The 24,493-nt window shown below is 35.4% G+C and overlaps 19 non-coding genes across 19 annotated transcripts; 10 read left to right on the top strand and 9 right to left on the bottom strand.

Annotated features, from left to right (window-relative positions):
- Window positions 1–748: 748 nt before the first annotated feature.
- Window positions 749–830, top strand: Trnal-uag (transfer RNA leucine (anticodon UAG)). Its single transcript has one exon. It is a non-coding gene; the product is annotated as a tRNA-Leu (tRNA).
- Window positions 831–1,568: 738 nt separating this feature from the next.
- Window positions 1,569–1,650, bottom strand: Trnal-aag (transfer RNA leucine (anticodon AAG)). Its single transcript has one exon. It is a non-coding gene; the product is annotated as a tRNA-Leu (tRNA).
- Window positions 1,651–3,040: 1,390 nt separating this feature from the next.
- Window positions 3,041–3,122, top strand: Trnal-uag (transfer RNA leucine (anticodon UAG)). Its single transcript has one exon. It is a non-coding gene; the product is annotated as a tRNA-Leu (tRNA).
- Window positions 3,123–3,946: 824 nt separating this feature from the next.
- Window positions 3,947–4,028, bottom strand: Trnal-aag (transfer RNA leucine (anticodon AAG)). The gene has a single exon. It is a non-coding gene; the product is annotated as a tRNA-Leu (tRNA).
- Window positions 4,029–5,772: 1,744 nt separating this feature from the next.
- Trnal-uag (transfer RNA leucine (anticodon UAG)) lies at window positions 5,773–5,854 on the top strand. Its single transcript has one exon. It is a non-coding gene; the product is annotated as a tRNA-Leu (tRNA).
- Window positions 5,855–6,592: 738 nt separating this feature from the next.
- Trnal-aag (transfer RNA leucine (anticodon AAG)) lies at window positions 6,593–6,674 on the bottom strand. Its single transcript has one exon. It is a non-coding gene; the product is annotated as a tRNA-Leu (tRNA).
- A 1,390-nt stretch (window positions 6,675–8,064) lies between these two features.
- On the top strand, window positions 8,065–8,146 carry Trnal-uag (transfer RNA leucine (anticodon UAG)). The gene has a single exon. It is a non-coding gene; the product is annotated as a tRNA-Leu (tRNA).
- Window positions 8,147–8,969: 823 nt separating this feature from the next.
- Trnal-aag (transfer RNA leucine (anticodon AAG)) lies at window positions 8,970–9,051 on the bottom strand. The gene has a single exon. It is a non-coding gene; the product is annotated as a tRNA-Leu (tRNA).
- Window positions 9,052–10,794: 1,743 nt separating this feature from the next.
- Window positions 10,795–10,876, top strand: Trnal-uag (transfer RNA leucine (anticodon UAG)). Its single transcript has one exon. It is a non-coding gene; the product is annotated as a tRNA-Leu (tRNA).
- Window positions 10,877–11,614: 738 nt separating this feature from the next.
- Trnal-aag (transfer RNA leucine (anticodon AAG)) lies at window positions 11,615–11,696 on the bottom strand. Its single transcript has one exon. It is a non-coding gene; the product is annotated as a tRNA-Leu (tRNA).
- Window positions 11,697–13,086: 1,390 nt separating this feature from the next.
- Window positions 13,087–13,168, top strand: Trnal-uag (transfer RNA leucine (anticodon UAG)). The gene has a single exon. It is a non-coding gene; the product is annotated as a tRNA-Leu (tRNA).
- An 823-nt stretch (window positions 13,169–13,991) lies between these two features.
- Trnal-aag (transfer RNA leucine (anticodon AAG)) lies at window positions 13,992–14,073 on the bottom strand. Its single transcript has one exon. It is a non-coding gene; the product is annotated as a tRNA-Leu (tRNA).
- Window positions 14,074–15,817: 1,744 nt separating this feature from the next.
- Trnal-uag (transfer RNA leucine (anticodon UAG)) lies at window positions 15,818–15,899 on the top strand. Its single transcript has one exon. It is a non-coding gene; the product is annotated as a tRNA-Leu (tRNA).
- Window positions 15,900–16,637: 738 nt separating this feature from the next.
- Window positions 16,638–16,719, bottom strand: Trnal-aag (transfer RNA leucine (anticodon AAG)). Its single transcript has one exon. It is a non-coding gene; the product is annotated as a tRNA-Leu (tRNA).
- Window positions 16,720–18,109: 1,390 nt separating this feature from the next.
- On the top strand, window positions 18,110–18,191 carry Trnal-uag (transfer RNA leucine (anticodon UAG)). The gene has a single exon. It is a non-coding gene; the product is annotated as a tRNA-Leu (tRNA).
- An 823-nt stretch (window positions 18,192–19,014) lies between these two features.
- Trnal-aag (transfer RNA leucine (anticodon AAG)) lies at window positions 19,015–19,096 on the bottom strand. Its single transcript has one exon. It is a non-coding gene; the product is annotated as a tRNA-Leu (tRNA).
- A 1,743-nt stretch (window positions 19,097–20,839) lies between these two features.
- Trnal-uag (transfer RNA leucine (anticodon UAG)) lies at window positions 20,840–20,921 on the top strand. Its single transcript has one exon. It is a non-coding gene; the product is annotated as a tRNA-Leu (tRNA).
- A 1,548-nt stretch (window positions 20,922–22,469) lies between these two features.
- Trnal-aag (transfer RNA leucine (anticodon AAG)) lies at window positions 22,470–22,551 on the bottom strand. The gene has a single exon. It is a non-coding gene; the product is annotated as a tRNA-Leu (tRNA).
- Window positions 22,552–23,941: 1,390 nt separating this feature from the next.
- Window positions 23,942–24,023, top strand: Trnal-uag (transfer RNA leucine (anticodon UAG)). Its single transcript has one exon. It is a non-coding gene; the product is annotated as a tRNA-Leu (tRNA).
- Window positions 24,024–24,493: the final 470 nt, after the last annotated feature.

Here is a 24,493-nt window from a genome sequence, read left to right as displayed (position 1 = left end):
TAACATTCTCCATTGCATAAATTTTTTTATACCGAAGCAATACGTTTTATTACACCCTTGATATCTTGTAATCCAATAAGCCCCTACCGATGAACATCTGCATTTAGCTGTATGTAAAGAAGAATAATACAACCAGAAGAGAACTAAGGTACTACATCCTACTTCTCACGTGTAAATGACTACTGCATTCTCGGCAATCCCTTTTTTACAGTCACGATGTCGTTGAACCTATTTCTCGGACACACGAGTTATAAAGTATGGGGATTCAATTCCAGAAAAGCAAATGCACAAAAAGTAAGTCATTATAAAACCTGATGTTGACGCTTAAAGTGAATTTTCAGCTATACATTCTATGCCCATCAAAGATATTACACTCTTTCACACCTGCGATTAAGAAAGTGGTATGTATACCAATCTAAAAGATAAGTGTTTAACCATTGAATAAATTGGTCTACATAACGTAAATTTAACGCTTGAAAAAGATTTGGTTTCCTTTTCAGTCGTCAGTTTTTTTTTTACCTCTTCTGTCATTTCAACACTACTAGACTAATCAAATTTTGCATCAATGATATCAGACTATGTACCTTGACACATATATAGGAGTAATGAATTGCAGTAGGTTTACTTATATAGACTGGGATCTCAGTTTGTAAAATTGTAAACCTTAGGCCAAACCATTTCATCCAAAGTAGACTGTAACAGCGTACACTAACAGACTCGTGTTAGCACTATTAAGACTTAGTCTGTCGGTAGCGTGGCCGAGCGGTCTAAGGCGCTGGTTTTAGGCACCAGTCTCTTCGGAGGCGTGGGTTCGAATCCCATCGCTGCCAATAATATTTTTCAATGCAACATAGGTAGGACTGGGTTCTAATTTTATTCAGTTTGATGTGATGTCGAACCGATGTCACTGATATTTCTAACTATGTCTGTGCGGTCATGAGATCTCAAACAACAAACATCGGGGTTTATCCTTTTCAATCAAAACGATTGTGTTCCTTTCTTAATAAATCACGTACAATTCTTATCTTGTGGCATCTGCAATTGTTGTTTGACGACCCCTTAGATAACAAAAGTAGTAACAATATCAAGACAATATCAAGGATCTTTTGAAAAGGAGAATGTTCATAAAAAATGTCTTTTTTATATCGATATGGTGACGATAGATTAATGTTTGGAGTGGTTGTAAAGATGCGGTAAAATAAGTTAATGCAACACTGTCTGGATGACATTGATGCGCACGAAAGGTAAATTACAAATTTAAAATTAAATTTTTTATTATTTTAAAAAATTGTTGGGAAAATTATCCTTCTTTATTTTATACGGTGCTAATTTTATCTAAAGTTCGTACAAAGAAAGTGAGAGTATTTAATTTAAAAAAGACTTCAATATATTATGTTAAACAGATATACAGTTTTATAATTGTTTGGTCTTTGTAAAGTAGGTAACACTTAATGGATGATTTTGTGCATTGATTTACCTTGAATTACATGCTTACAAAGACAATCCGGCACAGTGAATACAACAGGTTTTTTGAAATTTTACTTTATACTTTTGTTAATAAAAATACTTGGCAGCGGTGGGATTCGAACCCACGCCCCCGAAGAGACTGGTGCCTTAAACCAGCGCCTAAGACCGCTCGGCCACGCTACCTCTGTACAGGTTCGTAGAGAGTGACTAAAGCTTATTGTGTTATACCGACTCGCTACCTTTATACTTTCTTATCTGCCGTGTTTCGATATGTTACGAAGAGATATCTGTTCTAGTTAAAGGATAGGGTCGAGTGGGATGCCAGAGTGATATTTATAAGAGTATTTCTCTTGAACATTACACAGACTACACATCTTTCCCTAATGCGCTTCCTTCCCAGCACTCTGGTTTGATTTTCCTTTTCCTTTTTGTAATGTTGCATAACCTATTACTACAAATAGAGCCAATCATTTTTTCTTTTCCTCACGTAATCATTTTCATGTATGTTACGATCAATGGAACCTTCAGGATTGTCATTTGCACATGTACGTTGGACAGTCGCTGTGATGATTTGTCCCCTAAATGCCAAACTGAATACTGACGATATTGATATCCTTACTGTGTTTATAGATTTGAAGAAAAGAAATGCTTTTTCAGGTAGAGTAATTGAAGTATCACGCTTTGATTGAATTGTGTCTTTTAAGAATTCAAAACTGTATCGCGTTGTTGATTTACAGGATGAGAAGACATGTAAAATCAATATGATGTGTCCATTCTTCCGTCTTATGGGCTAAATCTCTTATTCAAATCTCTCTATGTCTTTGTCCGAAAACTAAATTCATCCATCCCGTTTATTGATTTTCTTCGGTCGGAGAAATCTCACGTTTCTTTCATTGCTCTCATACGGAATGTGAGATAAAATAAGGAATTTTTAAAGCTTCCCTTAACATTTATTTTCCACGTTATTCCTTTACAACAGTTAAATCTCTCCCTCCCTCTCTTTCATTGCAATCTAAATCCATTCAATTGGAGATTAAAGGCAGTTTCTCTCCTAAGTAATAAATATCGCACTTGAAAACGAATACCTTTGGAATATCAGTTCCTTACACCCTCAATATATTCAGCCCTAGAAAACCTAAATTCATGAAGCTGGTATGTGGTTTCAACGTAAGGGGATGATTCAATTATATCATAACTAGGTCATCGTGATATAACATTCTCCCTTGCAAATTCATAGCTACAACTTTGTTACATCCTTGATATCTTGTAATCTAATAGGCCTCTGCCGTTGAACATTTGCATTTAGGTGTAGCTAAAGAAGAGTAATACAAGCAGAAGAGTGCTATGGTCGGGTAAATGAATATCACATTCTCAGCCATCCATTCTTTACAATCCCAATATCACTGAGCCTATTTCTCGGACACACGAGTAATTTAGAATGGGGATGCAACTAAAGAAAAGAAACTGCACACAAAGTAGGACCTTATAACCTAATTTTGACGCTTGAAGTGAATTTTCAGCAATATATTCTGGACCCCTCAAAGATATTGTACTATAAGCGTGTTAGTCTGTCGGTAGCGTGGCCGAGCGGTCTAAGGCGCTGGTTTTAGGCACCAGTCTCTTCGGAGGCGTGGGTTCCAATCCCATCGCTGCCAATACTATTTTTCAACGTACAATACTACTAAAGTATCTTTGATACTACATTTATGTTACACGTAGGACTATTTATTGGCTGGTACAAATTGCAACATTAGGTATCACTGGGTTCTAATTTAACACATATTCTAACAAAAATATCAAGACGAGTAAATTTCATTGAATAGATGTATGGTTATTTAAAAGAATATTGTTGTTTGCATCGATATCGTGCTAACAGGGTAATGTTCAGAGTGGTTTTTATGTCTTGCATTCATACTGGTGAATTTAGATGAAATTGCTATAGCATGAGAATAATTATAACAGCTTTGCGAAATAGTATTCACCCTTTTGGGGGATATTTAAAATCCTTACATGGTTCAAGAATTTCAAGAGGACGCAGGCGCAATGCAGTAAATTCGATTTGTACAGAAAAATACTAAATTCATCTATCGCAAACCCATGAAAACCATTTGTTTTAAAGATGCTGTAAAAGGACTTAATGTAACACTGTTTGGATTACATTAAAGCGAAATACGAGTAACAGCCACAAAGAGTTGGTGAAACTATTCTTCCTATATTTCATACCGCGAAAATTTTAACTAAAGTTAGTAACAAACAGAGACAGAATATTCAACATTATCAAAAGAGATCCTTGAACAGTTCTTTTAGAAATCATGTACAGTGTAAGATGCACTGTTCGTTATAAAACAGGTAAAAGTGTATTGATCATTTTCTTCATTGATTTGCCTTGAGTTACCTGCTTGAAAAGAGACTGGCAAAGAGAATTGGTCAACGGTAGTTTTAAATGTCGCTTAGCTAAATTTGGTTTAATAAAAATACTTGGCAGCGGTGGGATTCGAACCCACGCCCCCGAAGAGACTGGTGCCTTAAACCAGCGCCTTAGACCGCTCGGCCACGCTACCTCTGTACAGGTTTGCAGAGAGTGACTAAAACTGCTTGTGTCATACATACTCGTTACCGTTCTACTTTCTCATCTGCCGTGTTTAGATCTTACGAGGATTTAAATGTGTTAATTAAAGGATATGGCCGAGTGGAATACCAGAGTGGCATTTATAAAGGTAGTTCTGTTTGATTCACACAGACTCTATATCTTGAATTAATGCGCTCCGTTTCAAGCACTATGGGTTAGTTTTCTTTTTTCTTTTGTAACGTGGTATGATCTATAACTGTCACTATAACCCATGATTTTTTTTCTTACTCACGTAATCATTCTCATGTATGTTATAAAGATTGAAACCTTCAACATTGTCATTTGTACCTGTACGTTGGATTGTTGCTGTGATGATTTGACCCATAAAGGTCAAACTTAATACGGACGATTATTAGATACTTACTGTGTTTATGCATTTGAAAAATAAACAAAAAATATTCTTTCAGATAGAGGAATGGAGTATTACGCGTTGACTGAATTTTATTTTTCCGAATTCAATACATTATCTCATTATTCATTTGCAGGATGAGACGACAAGTACAATAAATATGATATGTCCATTCTTCGATCTTATGAGCTAAATCTTTTATCACATCTCTCTATGTCTTTACACCTAAAAATATTAATCGATCTCACGTTTTTCTTTCATTGTTCCCATACGGAATGTGAAGATAAAATCAGGAATTTTCAAAGCTTACCTTAACATTTATTTTCCACGTTATACCTTTACAACAGTTAAATCTCTCTCTCCCTCCCTTTCATTGCAATCTAGATCCATTCAACTGGAGATTAAAGGCAGTTTCTCTCCTAAGTAATAAATACCGCACTTGAAAACGAATACCTATGGAATGTTAGTTCGTTACACCCTCTGTATCCTCAAACCTAACAAACCTAAACTCATGAAGTTGGTATGTGGTTTCATCGTAAGGGGATAATTCAATTATATCCTAACAAAATCATTGTGACCTAACATTCTCCATTGCATAAATTTTTTTATACCGAAGCAATACGTTTTATTACACCCTTGATATCTTGTAATCCAATAAGCCCCTACCGATGAACATCTGCATTTAGCTGTATGTAAAGAAGAATAATACAACCAGAAGAGAACTAAGGTACTACATCCTACTTCTCACGTGTAAATGACTACTGCATTCTCGGCAATCCCTTTTTTACAGTCACGATGTCGTTGAACCTATTTCTCGGACACACGAGTTATAAAGTATGGGGATTCAATTCCAGAAAAGCAAATGCACAAAAAGTAAGTCATTATAAAACCTGATGTTGACGCTTAAAGTGAATTTTCAGCTATACATTCTATACCCATCAAAGATATTACACTCTTTCACACCTGCGATTAAGAAAGTGGTATGTATACCAATCTAAAAGATAAGTGTTTAACCATTGAATAAATTGGTCTACATAACGTAAATTTAACGCTTGAAAAAGATTTGGTTTCCTTTTCAGTCGTCAGTTTTTTTTTTACCTCTTCTGTCATTTCAACACTACTAGACTAATCAAATTTTGCATCAATGATATCAGACTATGTACCTTGACACATATATAGGAGTAATGAATTGCAGTAGGTTTACTTATATAGACTGGGATCTCAGTTTGTAAAATTGTAAACCTTAGGCCAAACCATTTCATCCAAAGTAGACTGTAACAGCGTACACTAACAGACTCGTGTTAGCACTATTAAGACTTAGTCTGTCGGTAGCGTGGCCGAGCGGTCTAAGGCGCTGGTTTTAGGCACCAGTCTCTTCGGAGGCGTGGGTTCGAATCCCATCGCTGCCAATAATATTTTTCAATGCAACATAGGTAGGACTGGGTTCTAATTTTATTCAGTTTGATGTGATGTCGAACCGATGTCACTGATATTTCTAACTATGTCTGTGCGGTCATGAGATCTCAAACAACAAACATCGGGGTTTATCCTTTTCAATCAAAACGATTGTGTTCCTTTCTTAATAAATCACGTACAATTCTTATCTTGTGGCATCTGCAATTGTTGTTTGACGACCCCTTAGATAACAAAAGTAGTAACAATATCAAGACAATATCAAGGATCTTTTGAAAAGGAGAATGTTCATAAAAAATGTCTTTTTTCTATCGATATGGTGACGATAGATTAATGTTTGGAGTGGTTGTAAAGATGCGGTAAAATAAGTTAATGCAACACTGTCTGGATGACATTGATGCTCACAAAAGGTAAATTACAAATTTAAAATTAAATTTTTTATTATTTTAAAAAATTGTTGGGAAAATTATCCTTCTTTATTTTATACGGTGCTAATTTTATCTAAAGTTCGTACAAAGAAAGTGAGAGTATTTAATTTAAAAAAGACTTCAATATATTATGTTAAACAGATATACAGTTTTATAATTGTTTGGTCTTTGTAAAGTAGGTAACACTTAATGGATGATTTTGTGCATTGATTTACCTTGAATTACATGCTTACAAAGACAATCCGGCACAGTGAATACAACAGGTTTTTTGAAATTTTACTTTATATTTTTGTTAATAAAAATACTTGGCAGCGGTGGGATTCGAACCCACGCCCCCGAAGAGACTGGTGCCTTAAACCAGCGCCTTAGACCGCTCGGCCACGCTACCTCTCTACAGGTTCGTAGAGAGTGACTAAAGCTCATTGTGTTATACCGACTCGCTACCTTTATACTTTCTTATCTGCCGTGTTTCGATATGTTACGAAGAGATATCTGTTCTAGTTAAAGGATAGGGTCGAGTGGGATGCCAGAGTGATATTTATAAGAGTATTTCTCTTGAACATTACACAGACTACACATCTTTCCCTAATGCGCTTCCTTCCCAGCACTCTGGTTTGATTTTCCTTTTCCTTTTTGTAATGTTGCATAACCTATTACTACAAATAGAGCCAATCATTTTTTCTTTTCCTCACGTAATCATTTTCATGTATGTTACGATCAATGGAACCTTCAGGATTGTCATTTGCACATGTACGTTGGACAGTCGCTGTGATGATTTGTCCCCTAAATGCCAAACTGAATACTGACGATATTGATATCCTTACTGTGTTTATAGATTTGAAGAAAAGAAATGCTTTTTCAGGTAGAGTAATTGAAGTATCACGCTTTGATTGAATTGTGTCTTTTAAGAATTCAAAACTGTATCGCGTTGTTGATTTACAGGATGAGAAGACATGTAAAATCAATATGATGTGTCCATTCTTCCGTCTTATGGGCTAAATCTCTTATTCAAATCTCTCTATGTCTTTGTCCGAAAACTAAATTCATCTATCCCGTTTATTGATTTTCTTCGGTCGGAGAAATCTCACGTTTCTTTCATTGCTCTCATACGGAATGTGAGATAAAATAAGGAATTTTGAAAGCTTCCCTTAACATTTATTTTCCACGTTATTCCTTTGCAACAGTTAAATCTCTCCCTCCCTCTCTTTCATTGCAATCTAAATCCATTCAATTGGAGATTAAAGGCAGTTTCTCTCCTAAGTAATAAATATCGCAGTTGAAAACGAATACCTTTGGAATATCAGTTCCTTACACCCTCAATATATTCAGCCCTAGAAAACCTAAATTCATGAAGCTGGTATGTGGTTTCAACGTAAGGGGATGATTCAATTATATCATAACTAGGTCATCGTGATATAACATTCTCCCTTGCAAATTCATAGCTACAACTTTGTTACATCCTTGATATCTTGTAATCTAATAGGCCTCTGCCGTTGAACATTTGCATTTAGGTGTAGCTAAAGAAGAGTAATACAAGCAGAAGAGTGCTATGGTCGGGTAAATGAATATCACATTCTCAGCCATCCATTCTTTACAATCCCAATATCACTGAGCCTATTTCTCGGACACACGAGTAATTTAGAATGGGGATGCAACTAAAGAAAAGAAACTGCACACAAAGTAGGACCTTATAACCTAATTTTGACGCTTGAAGTGAATTTTCAGCAATATATTCTGGACCCCTCAAAGATATTGTACTATAAGCGTGTTAGTCTGTCGGTAGCGTGGCCGAGCGGTCTAAGGCGCTGGTTTTAGGCACCAGTCTCTTCGGAGGCGTGGGTTCCAATCCCATCGCTGCCAATACTATTTTTCAACGTACAATACTACTAAAGTATCTTTGATACTACATTTATGTTACACGTAGGACTATTTATTGGCTGGTACAAATTGCAACATTAGGTATCACTGGGTTCTAATTTAACACATATTCTAACAAAAATATCAAGACGAGTAAATTTCATTGAATAGATGTATGGTTATTTAAAAGAATATTGTTGTTTGCATCGATATCGTGCTAACAGGGTAATGTTCAGAGTGGTTTTTATGTCTTGCATTCATACTGGTGAATTTAGATGAAATTGCTATAGCATGAGAATAATTATAACAGCTTTGCGAAATAGTATTCACCCTTTTGGGGATATTTAAAATCCTTACAAGGTTCAAGAATTTCAAGAGGACGCAGGCGCAATGCAGTAAATTCGATTTGTACAGAAAAATACTAAATTCATCTATCGCAAACCCATGAAAACCATTTGTTTTAAAGATGCTGTAAAAGGACTTAATGTAACACTGTTTGGATTACATTAAAGCGAAATACGAGTAACAGCCACAAAGAGTTGGTGAAACTATTCTTCCTATATTTCATACCGCGAAAATTTTAACTAAAGTTAGTAACAAATAGAGACAGAATATTCAACATTATCAAAAGAGATCCTTGAACAGTTCTTTTAGAATTCATGTACAGTGTAAGATGCACTGTTCGTTATAAAACAGGTAAAAGTGTATTGATCATTTTCTTCATTGATTTGCCTTGAGTTACCTGCTTGAAAAGAGACTGGCAAAGAGAATTGGTCAACGGTAGTTTTAAATGTCGCTTAGCTAAATTTGGTTTAATAAAAATACTTGGCAGCGGTGGGATTCGAACCCACGCCCCCGAAGAGACTGGTGCCTTAAACCAGCGCCTTAGACCGCTCGGCCACGCTACCTCTGTACAGGTTTGCAGAGAGTGACTAAAACTGCTTGTGTCATACATACTCGTTACCGTTCTACTTTCTCATCTGCCGTGTTTAGATCTTACGAGGATTTAAATGTGTTAATTAAAGGATATGGCCGAGTGGAATACCAGAGTGGCATTTATAAAGGTAGTTCTGTTTGATTCACACAGACTCTATATCTTGAATTAATGCGCTCCGTTTCAAGCACTATGGGTTAGTTTTCTTTTTTCTTTTGTAACGTGGTATGATCTATAACTGTCACTATAACCCATGATTTTTTTTCTTACTCACGTAATCATTCTCATGTATGTTATAAAGATTGAAACCTTCAACATTGTCATTTGTACCTGTACGTTGGATTGTTGCTGTGATGATTTGACCCATAAAGGTCAAACTTAATACGGACGATTATTAGATACTTACTGTGTTTATGCATTTGAAAAATAAACAAAAAATATTCTTTCAGATAGAGGAATGGAGTATTACGCGTTGACTGAATTTTATTTTTCCGAATTCAATACATTATCTCATTATTCATTTGCAGGATGAGACGACAAGTACAATAAATATGATATGTCCATTCTTCGATCTTATGAGCTAAATCTTTTATCACATCTCTCTATGTCTTTATACGTAAAAATATTAATCGATCTCACGTTTTCTTTCATTGTTCCCATACGGAATGTGAAGATAAAATCAGGAATTTTCAAAGCTTACCTTAACATTTATTTTCCACGTTATACCTTTACAACAGTTAAATCTCTCTCTCCCTCCCTTTCATTGCAATCTAGATCCATTCAACTGGAGATTAAAGGCAGTTTCTCTCCTAAGTAATAAATACCGCACTTGAAAACGAATACCTATGGAATGTTAGTTCGTTACACCCTCTGTATCCTCAAACCTAACAAACCTAAACTCATGAAGTTGGTATGTGGTTTCATCGTAAGGGGATAATTCAATTATATCCTAACAAAATCATTGTGACCTAACATTCTCCATTGCATAAATTTTTTTATACCGAAGCAATACGTTTTATTACACCCTTGATATCTTGTAATCCAATAAGCCCCTACCGATGAACATCTGCATTTAGCTGTATGTAAAGAAGAATAATACAACCAGAAGAGAACTAAGGTACTACATCCTACTTCTCACGTGTAAATGACTACTGCATTCTCGGCAATCCTTTTTTTACAGTCACGATGTCGTTGAACCTATTTCTCGGACACACGAGTTATAAAGTATGGGGATTCAATTCCAGAAAAGCAAATGCACAAAAAGTAAGTCATTATAAAACCTGATGTTGACGCTTAAAGTGAATTTTCAGCTATACATTCTATACCCATCAAAGATATTACACTCTTTCACACCTGCGATTAAGAAAGTGGTATGTATACCAATCTAAAAGATAAGTGTTTAACCATTGAATAAATTGGTCTACATAACGTAAATTTAACGCTTGAAAAAGATTTGGTTTCCTTTTCAGTCGTCAGTTTTTTTTTTACCTCTTCTGTCATTTCAACACTACTAGACTAATCAAATTTTGCATCAATGATATCAGACTATGTACCTTGACACATATATAGGAGTAATGAATTGCAGTAGGTTTACTTATATAGACTGGGATCTCAGTTTGTAAAATTGTAAACCTTAGGCCAAACCATTTCATCCAAAGTAGACTGTAACAGCGTACACTAACAGACTCGTGTTAGCACTATTAAGACTTAGTCTGTCGGTAGCGTGGCCGAGCGGTCTAAGGCGCTGGTTTTAGGCACCAGTCTCTTCGGAGGCGTGGGTTCGAATCCCATCGCTGCCAATAATATTTTTCAATGCAACATAGGTAGGACTGGGTTCTAATTTTATTCAGTTTGATGTGATGTCGAACCGATGTCACTGATATTTCTAACTATGTCTGTGCGGTCATGAGATCTCAAACAACAAACATCGGGGTTTATCCTTTTCAATCAAAACGATTGTGTTCCTTTCTTAATAAATCACGTACAATTCTTATCTTGTGGCATCTGCAATTGTTGTTTGACGACCCCTTAGATAACAAAAGTAGTAACAATATCAAGACAATATCAAGGATCTTTTGAAAAGGAGAATGTTCATAGAAAATGTCTTTTTTATATCGATATGGTGACGATAGATTAATGTTTGGAGTGGTTGTAAAGATGCGGTAAAATAAGTTAATGCAACACTGTCTGGATGACATTGATGCGCACGAAAGGTAAATTACAAATTTAAAATTAAATTTTTTATTATTTTAAAAAATTGTTGGGAAAATTATCCTTCTTTATTTTATACGGTGCTAATTTTATCTAAAGTTCGTACAAAGAAAGTGAGAGTATTTAATTTAAAAAAGACTTCAATATATTATGTTAAACAGATATACAGTTTTATAATTGTTTGGTCTTTGTAAAGTAGGTAACACTTAATGGATGATTTTGTGCATTGATTTACCTTGAATTACATGCTTACAAAGACAATCCGGCACAGTGAATACAACAGGTTTTTTGAAATTTTACTTTATACTTTTGTTAATAAAAATACTTGGCAGCGGTGGGATTCGAACCCACGCCCCCGAAGAGACTGGTGCCTTAAACCAGCGCCTAAGACCGCTCGGCCACGCTACCTCTGTACAGGTTCGTAGAGAGTGACTAAAGCTTATTGTGTTATACCGACTCGCTACCTTTATACTTTCTTATCTGCCGTGTTTCGATATGTTACGAAGAGATATCTGTTCTAGTTAAAGGATAGGGTCGAGTGGGATGCCAGAGTGATATTTATAAGAGTATTTCTCTTGAACATTACACAGACTACACATCTTTCCCTAATGCGCTTCCTTCCCAGCACTCTGGTTTGATTTTCCTTTTCCTTTTTGTAATGTTGCATAACCTATTACTACAAATAGAGCCAATCATTTTTTCTTTTCCTCACGTAATCATTTTCATGTATGTTACGATCAATGGAACCTTCAGGATTGTCATTTGCACATGTACGTTGGACAGTCGCTGTGATGATTTGTCCCCTAAATGCCAAACTGAATACTGACGATATTGATATCCTTACTGTGTTTATAGATTTGAAGAAAAGAAATGCTTTTTCAGGTAGAGTAATTGAAGTATCACGCTTTGATTGAATTGTGTCTTTTAAGAATTCAAAACTGTATCGCGTTGTTGATTTACAGGATGAGAAGACATGTAAAATCAATATGATGTGTCCATTCTTCCGTCTTATGGGCTAAATCTCTTATTCAAATCTCTCTATGTCTTTGTCCGAAAACTAAATTCATCCATCCCGTTTATTGATTTTCTTCGGTCGGAGAAATCTCACGTTTCTTTCATTGCTCTCATACAGTATGTGAGATAAAATAAGGAATTTTGAAAGCTTCCCTTAACATTTATTTTCCACGTTATTCCTTTACAACAGTTAAATCTCTCCCTCCCTCTCTTTCATTGCAATCTAAATCCATTCAATTGGAGATTAAAGGCAGTTTCTCTCCTAAGTAATAAATATCGCACTTGAAAACGAATACCTTTGGAATATCAGTTCCTTACACCCTCAATATATTCAGCCCTAGAAAACCTAAATTCATGAAGCTGGTATGTGGTTTCAACGTAAGGGGATGATTCAATTATATCATAACTAGGTCATCGTGATATAACATTCTCCCTTGCAAATTCATAACTACAACTTTGTTACATCCTTGATATCTTGTAATCTAATAGGCCTCTGCCGTTGAACATTTGCATTTAGGTGTAGCTAAAGAAGAGTAATACAAGCAGAAGAGTGCTATGGTCGGGTAAATGAATATCACATTCTCAGCCATCCATTCTTTACAATCCCAATATCACTGAGCCTATTTCTCGGACACACGAGTAATTTAGAATGGGGATGCAACTAAAGAAAAGAAACTGCACACAAAGTAGGACCTTATAACCTAATTTTGACGCTTGAAGTGAATTTTCAGCAATATATTCTGGACCCCTCAAAGATATTGTACTATAAGCGTGTTAGTCTGTCGGTAGCGTGGCCGAGCGGTCTAAGGCGCTGGTTTTAGGCACCAGTCTCTTCGGAGGCGTGGGTTCGAATCCCATCGCTGCCAATACTATTTTTCAACGTACAATACTACTAAAGTATCTTTGATACTACATTTATGTTACACGTAGGACTATTTATTGGCTGGTACAAATTGCAACATTAGGTATCACTGGGTTCTAATTTAACACATATTCTAACAAAAATATCAAGACGAGTAAATTTCATTGAATAGATGTATGGTTATTTAAAAGAATATTGTTGTTTGCATCGATATCGTGCTAACAGGGTAATGTTCAGAGTGGTTTTTATGTCTTGCATTCATACTGGTGAATTTAGATGAAATTGCTATAGCATGAGAATAATTATAACAGCTTTGCGAAATAGTATTCACCCTTTTGGGGATATTTAAAATCCTTACAAGGTTCAAGAATTTCAAGAGGACGCAGGCGCAATGCAGTAAATTCGATTTGTACAGAAAAATACTAAATTCATCTATCGCAAACCCATGAAAACCATTTGTTTTAAAGATGCTGTAAAAGGACTTAATGTAACACTGTTTGGATTACATTAAAGCGAAATACGAGTAACAGCCACAAAGAGTTGGTGAAACTATTCTTCCTATATTTCATACCGCGAAAATTTTAACCAAAGTTAGTAACAAATAGAGACAGAATATTCAACATTATCAAAAGAGATCCTTGAACAGTTCTTTTAGAAATCATGTACAGTGTAAGATGCACTGTTCGTTATAAAACAGGTAAAAGTGTATTGATCATTTTCTTCATTGATTTGCCTTGAGTTACCTGCTTGAAAAGAGACTGGCAAAGAGAATTGGTCAACGGTAGTTTTAAATGTCGCTTAGCTAAATTTGGTTTAATAAAAATACTTGGCAGCGGTGGGATTCGAACCCACGCCCCCGAAGAGACTGGTGCCTTAAACCAGCGCCTTAGACCGCTCGGCCACGCTACCTCTGTACAGGTTTGCAGAGAGTGACTAAAACTGCTTGTGTCATACATACTCGTTACCGTTCTACTTTCTCATCTGCCGTGTTTAGATCTTACGAGGATTTAAATGTGTTAATTAAAGGATATGGCCGAGTGGAATACCAGAGTGGCATTTATAAAGGTAGTTCTGTTTGATTCACACAGACTCTATATCTTGAATTAATGCGCTCCGTTTCAAGCACTATGGGTTAGTTTTCTTTTTTCTTTTGTAACGTGGTATGATCTATAACTGTCACTATAACCCATGATTTTTTTTCTTACTCACGTAATCATTCTCATGTATGTTATAAAGATTGAAACCTTCAACATTGTCATTTGTACCTGTACGTTGGATTGTTGCTGTGATGATTTGACCCATAAAGGTCAAACTTAATACGGACGATTATTAGATACTTACTGTGTTTATGCATTTGAAAAATAAACAAAAAATATTCTTTCAGATAGAGGAATGGAGTATTACGCGTTGACTGAATTTTATTTTTCCGAATTCAATACATTATCTCATTATTCATTTGCAGGATGAGACGACAAGTACAATAAATATGATATGTCCATTCTTCGATCTTATGAGCTAAATCTTTTATCACATCTCTCTATGTCTTTACACCTAAAAATATTAATCGATCTCACGTTTTTCTTTCATTGTTCCCATACGGAATGTGAAGATAAAATCAGGAATTTTCAAAGCTTACCTTAACATTTATTTTCCACGTTATACCTTTACAACAGTTAAATCTCTCTCTCCCTCCCTTTCATTGCAATCTAGATCCATTCAACTGGAGATTAAAGGCAGTTTCTCTCCTAAGTAATAAATACCGCACTTGAAAACGAATACCTATGGAATGTTAGTTCGTTACACCCTCTGTATCCTCAAACCTAACAAACCTAAACTCATGAAGTTGGTATGTGGTTTCATCGTAAGGGGATAATTCAATTATATCCTAACAAAATCATTGTGACCTAACATTCTCCATTGCATACATTTTTTTATACCGAAGCAATACGTTTTATTACACCCTTGATATCTTGTAATCCAATAAGCCCCTACCGATGAACATCTGCATTTAGCTGTATGTAAAGAAGAATAATACAACCAGAAGAGAACTAAGGTACTACATCCTACTTCTCACGTGTAAATGACTACTGCATTCTCGGCAATCCCTTTTTTACAGTCACGATGTCGTTGAACCTATTTCTCGGACACACGAGTTATAAAGTATGGGGATTCAATTCCAGAAAAGCAAATGCACAAAAAGTAAGTCATTATAAAACCTGATGTTGACGCTTAAAGTGAATTTTCAGCTATACATTCTATACCCATCAAAGATATTACACTCTTTCACACCTGCGATTAAGAAAGTGGTATGTATACCAATCTAAAAGATAAGTGTTTAACCATTGAATAAATTGGTCTACATAACGTAAATTTAACGCTTGAAAAAGATTTGGTTTCCTTTTCAGTCGTCAGTTTTTTTTTTACCTCTTCTGTCATTTCAACACTACTAGACTAATCAAATTTTGCATCAATGATATCAGACTATGTACCTTGACACATATATAGGAGTAATGAATTGCAGTAGGTTTACTTATATAGACTGGGATCTCAGTTTGTAAAATTGTAAACCTTAGGCCAAACCATTTCATCCAAAGTAGACTGTAACAGCGTACACTAACAGACTCGTGTTAGCACTATTAAGACTTAGTCTGTCGGTAGCGTGGCCGAGCGGTCTAAGGCGCTGGTTTTAGGCACCAGTCTCTTCGGAGGCGTGGGTTCGAATCCCATCGCTGCCAATAATATTTTTCAATGCAACATAGGTAGGACTGGGTTCTAATTTTATTCAGTTTGATGTGATGTCGAACCGATGTCACTGATATTTCTAACTATGTCTGTGCGGTCATGAGATCTCAAACAACAAACATCGGGGTTTATCCTTTTCAATCAAAACGATTGTGTTCCTTTCTTAATAAATCACGTACAATTCTTATCTTGTGGCATCTGCAATTGTTGTTTGACGACCCCTTAGATAACAAAAGTAGTAACAATATCAAGACAATATCAAGGATCTTTTGAAAAGGAGAATGTTCATAAAAAATGTCTTTTTTATATCGATATGGTGACGATAGATTAATGTTTGGAGTGGTTGTAAAGATGCGGTAAAATAAGTTAATGCAACACTGTCTGGATGACATTGATGCGCACGAAAGGTAAATTACAAATTTAAAATTAAATTTTTTATTATTTTAAAAAATTGTTGGGAAAATTATCCTTCTTTATTTTATACGGTGCTAATTTTATCTAAAGTTCGTACAAAGAAAGTGAGAGTATTTAATTTAAAAAAGACTTCAATATATTATGTTAAACAGATATACAGTTTTATAATTGTTCGGTCTTTGTAAAGTAGGTAACACTTAATGGATGATTTTGTGCATTGATTTACCTTGAATTACATGCTTACAAAGACAATCCGGCACAGTGAATACAACAGGTTTTTTGAAATTTTACTTTATATTTTTGTTAATAAAAATACTTGGCAGCGGTGGGATTCGAACCCACGCCCCCGAAGAGACTGGTGCCTTAAACCAGCGCCTTAGACCGCTCGGCCACGCTACCTCTGTACAGGTTCGTAGAGAGTGACTAAAGCTCATTGTGTTATACCGACTCGCTACCTTTATACTTTCTTATCTGCCGTGTTTCGATATGTTACGAAGAGATATCTGTTCTAGTTAAAGGATAGGGTCGAGTGGGATGCCAGAGTGATATTTATAAGAGTATTTCTCTTGAACATTACACAGACTACACATCTTTCCCTAATGCGCTTCCTTCCCAGCACTCTGGTTTGATTTTCCTTTTCCTTTTTGTAATGTTGCATAACCTATTACTACAAATAGAGCCAATCATTTTTTCTTTTCCTCACGTAATCATTTTCATGTATGTTACGATCAATGGAACCTTCAGGATTGTCATTTGCACATGTACGTTGGACAGTCGCTGTGATGATTTGTCCCCTAAATGCCAAACTGAATACTGACGATATTGATATCCTTACTGTGTTTATAGATTTGAAGAAAAGAAATGCTTTTTCAGGTAGAGTAATTGAAGTATCACGCTTTGATTGAATTGTGTCTTTTAAGAATTCAAAACTGTATCGCGTTGTTGATTTACAGGATGAGAAGACATGTAAAATCAATATGATGTGTCCATTCTTCCGTCTTATGGGCTAAATCTCTTATTCAAATCTCTCTATGTCTTTGTCCGAAAACTAAATTCATCCATCCCGTTTATTGATTTTCTTCGGTCGGAGAAATCTCACGTTTCTTTCATTGCTCTCATACAGAATGTGAGATAAAATAAGGAATTTTGAAAGCTTCCCTTAACATTTATTTTCCACGTTATTCCTTTACAACAGTTAAATCTCTCCCTCCCTCTCTTTCATTGCAATCTAAATCCATTCAATTGGAGATTAAAGGCAGTTTCTCTCCTAAGTAATAAATATCGCACTTGAAAACGAATACCTTTGGAATATCAGTTCCTTACACCCTCAATATATTCAGCCCTAGAAAACCTAAATTCATGAAGCTGGTATGTGGTTTCAACGTAAGGGGATGATTCAATTATATCATAACTAGGTCATCGTGATATAACATTCTCGCTTGCAAATTCATAGCTACAACTTTGTTACATCCTTGATATCTTGTAATCTAATAGGCCTCTGCCGTTGAACATTTGCATTTAGGTGTAGCTAAAGAAGAGTAATACAAGCAGAAGAGTGCTATGGTCGGGTAAATGAATATCACATTCTCAGCCATCCATTCTTTACAATCCCAATATCACTGAGCCTATTTCTCGGACACACGAGTAATTTAGAATGGGGATGCAACTAAAGAAAAGAAAATGCACACAAAGTAGGACCTTATAACCTAATTTTGACGCTTGAAGTGAATTTTCAGCAATATATTCTGGACCCCTCAAAGATATTGTACTATAAGCGTGTTAGTCTGTCGGTAGCGTGGCCGAGCGGTCTAAGGCGTTGGTTTTAGGCACCAGTCTCTTCGGAGGCGTGGGTTCGAATCCCATCGCTGCCAATACTATTTTTCAACGTACAATACTACTAAAGTATCTTTGATACTACATTTATGTTACACGTAGGACTATTTATTGGCTGGTACAAATTGCAACATTAGGTATCACTGGGTTCTAATTTAACACATATTCTAACAAAAATATCAAGACGAGTAAATTTCATTGAATAGATGTATGGTTATTTAAAAGAATATTGTTGTTTGCATCGATATCGTGCTAACAGGGTAATGTTCAGAGTGGTTTTTATGTCTTGCATTCATACTGGTGAATTTAGATGAAATTGCTATAGCATGAGAATAATTATAACAGCTTTGCGAAATAGTATTCACCCTTTTGGGGATATTTAAAATCCTTACAAGGTTCAAGAATTTCAAGAGGACGCAGGCGCAATGCAGTAAATTCGATTTGTACAGAAAAATACTAAATTCATCTATCGCAAACCCATGAAAACCATTTGTTTTAAAGATGCTGTAAAAGGACTTAATGTAACACTGTTTGGATTACATTAAAGCGAAATACGAGTAACAGCCACAAAGAGTTGGTGAAACTATTCTTCCTATATTTCATACCGCGAAAATTTTAACTAAAGTTAGTAACAAATAGAGACAGAATATTCAACATTATCAAAAGAGATCCTTGAACAGTTCTTTTAGAAATCATGTACAGTGTAAGATGCACTGTTCGTTATAAAACAGGTAAAAGTGTATTGATCATTTTCTTCATTGATTTGCCTTGAGTTACCTGCTTGAAAAGAGACTGGCAAAGAGAATTGGTCAACGGTAGTTTTAAATGTCGCTTAGCTAAATTTGGTTTAATAAAAATACTTGGCAGCGGTGGGATTCGAACCCACGCCCCCGAAGAGACTGGTGCCTTAAACCAGCGCCTTAGACCGCTCGGCCACGCTACCTCTGTACAGGTTTGCAGAGAGTGACTAAAACTGCTTGTGTCATACATACTCGTTACCGTTCTACTTTCTCATCTGCCGTGTTTAGATCTTACGAGGATTTAAATGTGTTAATTAAAGGATATGGCCGAGTGGAATACCAGAGTGGCATTTATAAAGGTAGTTCTGTTTGATTCACACAGACTCTATATCTTGAATTAATGCGCTCCGTTTCAAGCACTATGGGTTAGTTTTCTTTTTTCTTTTGTAACGTGGTATGATCTATAACTGTCACTATAACCCATGATTTTTTTTCTTACTCACGTAATCATTCTCATGTATGTTATAAAGATTGAAACCTTCAACATTGTCATTTGTACCTGTACGTTGGATTGTTGCTGTGATGATTTGACCCATAAAGGTCAAACTTAATACGGACGATTATTAGATACTTACTGTGTTTATGCATTTGAAAAATAAACAAAAAATATTCTTTCAGATAGAGGAATGGAGTATTACGCGTTGACTGAATTTTATTTTTCCGAATTCAATACATTATCTCATTATTCATTTGCAGGATGAGACGACAAGTACAATAAATATGACATGTCCATTCTTCGATCTTATGAGCTAAATCTTTTATCACATCTCTCTATGTCTTTATACGTAAAAATATTAATCGATCTCACGTTTTCTTTCATTGTTCCCATACGGAATGTGAAGATAAAATCAGGAATTTTCAAAGCTTACCTTAACATTTATTTTCCACGTTATACCTTTACAACAGTTAAATCTCTCTCTCCCTCCCTTTCATTGCAATCTAGATCCATTCAACTGGAGATTAAAGGCAGTTTCTCTCCTAAGTAATAAATACCGCACTTGAAAACGAATACCTATGGAATGTTAGTTCGTTACACCCTCTGTATCCTCAAACCTAACAAACCTAAACTCATGAAGTTGGTATGTGGTTTCATCGTAAGGGGATAATTCAATTATATCCTAACAAAATCATTGTGACCTAACATTCTCCATTGCATAAATTTTTTTATACCGAAGCAATACGTTTTATTACACCCTTGATATCTTGTAATCCAATAAGCCCCTACCGATGAACATCTGCATTTAGCTGTATGTAAAGAAGAATAATACAACCAGAAGAGAACTAAGGTACTACATCCTACTTCTCACGTGTAAATGACTACTGCATTCTCGGCAATCCCTTTTTTACAGTCACGATGTCGTTGAACCTATTTCTCGGACACACGAGTTATAAAGTATGGGGATTCAATTCCAGAAAAGCAAATGCACAAAAAGTAAGTCATTATAAAACCTGATGTTGACGCTTAAAGTGAATTTTCAGCTATACATTCTATACCCATCAAAGATATTACACTCTTTCACACCTGCGATTAAGAAAGTGGTATGTATACCAATCTAAAAGATAAGTGTTTAACCATTGAATAAATTGGTCTACATAACGTAAATTTAACGCTTGAAAAAGATTTGGTTTCCTTTTCAGTCGTCAGTTTTTTTTTTACCTCTTCTGTCATTTCAACACTACTAGACTAATCAAATTTTGCATCAATGATATCAGACTATGTACCTTGACACATATATAGGAGTAATGAATTGCAGTAGGTTTACTTATATAGACTGGGATCTCAGTTTGTAAAATTGTAAACCTTAGGCCAAACCATTTCATCCAAAGTAGACTGTAACAGCGTACACTAACAGACTCGTGTTAGCACTATTAAGACTTAGTCTGTCGGTAGCGTGGCCGAGCGGTCTAAGGCGCTGGTTTTAGGCACCAGTCTCTTCGGAGGCGTGGGTTCGAATCCCATCGCTGCCAATAATATTTTTCAATGCAACATAGGTAGGACTGGGTTCTAATTTTATTCAGTTTGATGTGATGTCGAACCGATGTCACTGATATTTCTAACTATGTCTGTGCGGTCATGAGATCTCAAACAACAAACATCGGGGTTTATCCTTTTCAATCAAAACGATTGTGTTCCTTTCTTAATAAATCACGTACAATTCTTATCTTGTGGCATCTGCAATTGTTGTTTGACGACCCCTTAGATAACAAAAGTAGTAACAATATCAAGACAATATCAAGGATCTTTTGAAAAGGAGAATGTTCATAAAAAATGTCTTTTTTCTATCGATATGGTGACGATAGATTAATGTTTGGAGTGGTTGTAAAGATGCGGTAAAATAAGTTAATGCAACACTGTCTGGATGACATTGATGCGCACGAAAGGTAAATTACAAATTTAAAATTAAATTTTTTATTATTTTAAAAAATTGTTGGGAAAATTATCCTTCTTTATTTTATACGGTGCTAATTTTATCTAAAGTTCGTACAAAGAAAGTGAGAGTATTTAATTTAAAAAAGACTTCAATATATTATGTTAAACAGATATACAGTTTTATAATTGTTCGGTCTTTGTAAAGTAGGTAACACTTAATGGATGATTTTGTGCATTGATTTACCTTGAATTACATGCTTACAAAGACAATCCGGCACAGTGAATACAACAGGTTTTTTGAAATTTTACTTTATATTTTTGTTAATAAAAATACTTGGCAGCGGTGGGATTCGAACCCACGCCCCCGAAGAGACTGGTGCCTTAAACCAGCGCCTTATTTTTTTTTTTTTATTAGGACTCCCCGGCGGGGAATTGAACCCCGGTCTCCCGCGTGACAGGCGGGGATACTTTTTTTTTTTTCTTTCTTTATTTAAAAAAATCTTTGTACAGTATATAAGTTAAAAATATACAGTCAGTATGTACATAATAGTTTGTAATGCTATATTACAAAACAATGATTCTACAATAGTATTTTGTTAAGCTATATTACAGAACAATGATTCTAAAATTTTTTTTTGTAATGCTATAGTACAAAACAATGATTCTACAATGTAATAAACACTTTATCCTCTTCTATTCTCATTAAAGGATTATCTTTTACAAAATACTTCGTAATCAAAGTCTGATTTTTGTCTTTGTAATGTTGATACGCTTTATAAGTTAATGCAACACTGTCTGGATGACATTGATGCGCACAAAAGGTAAATTACAAATTTAAAATTAAATTTTTTATTATTTTAAAAAATTGTTGGGAAAATTATCCTTCTTTATTTTATACGGTGCTAATTTTATCTAAAGTTCGTACAAAGAAAGTGAGAGTATTTAATTTAAAAAAGACTTCAATATATTATGTTAAACAGATATACAGTTTTATAATTGTTCGGTCTTTGTAAAGTAGGTAACACTTAATGGATGATTTTGTGCATTGATTTACCTTGAATTACATGCTTACAAAGACAATCCGGCACAGTGAATACAACAGGTTTTTTGAAATTTTACTTTATATTTTTGTTAATAAAAATACTTGGCAGCGGTGGGATTCGAACCCACGCCCCCGAAGAGACTGGTGCCTTAAACCAGCGCCTTAGACCGCTCGGCCACGCTACCTCTGTACAGGTTCGTAGAGAGTGACTAAAGCTCATTGTGTTATACCGACTCGCTACCTTTATACTTTCTTATCTGCCGTGTTTCGATATGTTACGAAGAGATATCTGTTCTAGTTAAAGGATAGGGTCGAGTGGGATGCCAGAGTGATATTTATAAGAGTATTTCTCTTGAACATTACACAGACTACACATCTTTCCCTAATGCGCTTCCTTCCCAGCACTCTGGTTTGATTTTCCTTTTCCTTTTTGTAATGTTGCATAACCTATTACTACAAATAGAGCCAATCATTTTTTCTTTTCCTCACGTAATCATTTTCATGTATGTTACGATCAATGGAACCTTCAGGATTGTCATTTGCACATGTACGTTGGACAGTCGCTGTGATGATTTGTCCCCTAAATGCCAAACTGAATACTGACGATATTGATATCCTTACTGTGTTTATAGATTTGAAGAAAAGAAATGCTTTTTCAGGTAGAGTAATTGAAGTATCACGCTTTGATTGAATTGTGTCTTTTAAGAATTCAAAACTGTATCGCGTTGTTGATTTACAGGATGAGAAGACATGTAAAATCAATATGATGTGTCCATTCTTCCGTCTTATGGGCTAAATCTCTTATTCAAATCTCTCTATGTCTTTGTCCGAAAACTAAATTCATCCATCCCGTTTATTGATTTTCTTCGGTCGGAGAAATCTCACGTTTCTTTCATTGCTCTCATACAGAATGTGAGATAAAATAAGGAATTTTGAAAGCTTCCCTTAACATTTATTTTCCACGTTATTCCTTTACAACAGTTAAATCTCTCCCTCCCTCTCTTTCATTGCAATCTAAATCCATTCAATTGGAGATTAAAGGCAGTTTCTCTCCTAAGTAATAAATATCGCACTTGAAAACGAATACCTTTGGAATATCAGTTCCTTACACCCTCAATATATTCAGCCCTAGAAAACCTAAATTCATGAAGCTGGTATGTGGTTTCAACGTAAGGGGATGATTCAATTATATCATAACTAGGTCATCGTGATATAACATTCTCGCTTGCAAATTCATAGCTACAACTTTGTTACATCCTTGATATCTTGTAATCTAATAGGCCTCTGCCGTTGAACATTTGCATTTAGGTGTAGCTAAAGAAGAGTAATACAAGCAGAAGAGTGCTATGGTCGGGTAAATGAATATCACATTCTCAGCCATCCATTCTTTACAATCCCAATATCACTGAGCCTATTTCTCGGACACACGAGTAATTTAGAATGGGGATGCAACTAAAGAAAAGAAAATGCACACAAAGTAGGACCTTATAACCTAATTTTGACGCTTGAAGTGAATTTTCAGCAATATATTCTGGACCCCTCAAAGATATTGTACTATAAGCGTGTTAGTCTGTCGGTAGCGTGGCCGAGCGGTCTAAGGCGTTGGTTTTAGGCACCAGTCTCTTCGGAGGCGTGGGTTCCAATCCCATCGCTGCCAATACTATTTTTCAACGTACAATACTACTAAAGTATCTTTGATACTACATTTATGTTACACGTAGGACTATTTATTGGCTGGTACAAATTGCAACATTAGGTATCACTGGGTTCTAATTTAACACATATTCTAACAAAAATATCAAGACGAGTAAATTTCATTGAATAGATGTATGGTTATTTAAAAGAATATTGTTGTTTGCATCGATATCGTGCTAACAGGGTAATGTTCAGAGTGGTTTTTATGTCTTGCATTCATACTGGTGAATTTAGATGAAATTGCTATAGCATGAGAATAATTATAACAGCTTTGCGAAATAGTATTCACCCTTTTGGGGATATTTAAAATCCTTACAAGGTTCAAGAATTTCAAGAGGACGCAGGCGCAATGCAGTAAATTCGATTTGTACAGAAAAATACTAAATTCATCTATCGCAAACCCATGAAAACCATTTGTTTTAAAGATGCTGT

Source organism: Sinohyriopsis cumingii, chromosome 9 (genome assembly GCF_028554795.1).
Source record: "Sinohyriopsis cumingii isolate HCF-2022 chromosome 9, ASM2855479v2, whole genome shotgun sequence".
NCBI lineage: Eukaryota > Metazoa > Mollusca > Bivalvia > Unionida > Unionidae > Sinohyriopsis > Sinohyriopsis cumingii.
Note: the sequence above shows the minus strand (reverse complement) of the source record. Positions and strands in the feature narration are given on the sequence as shown.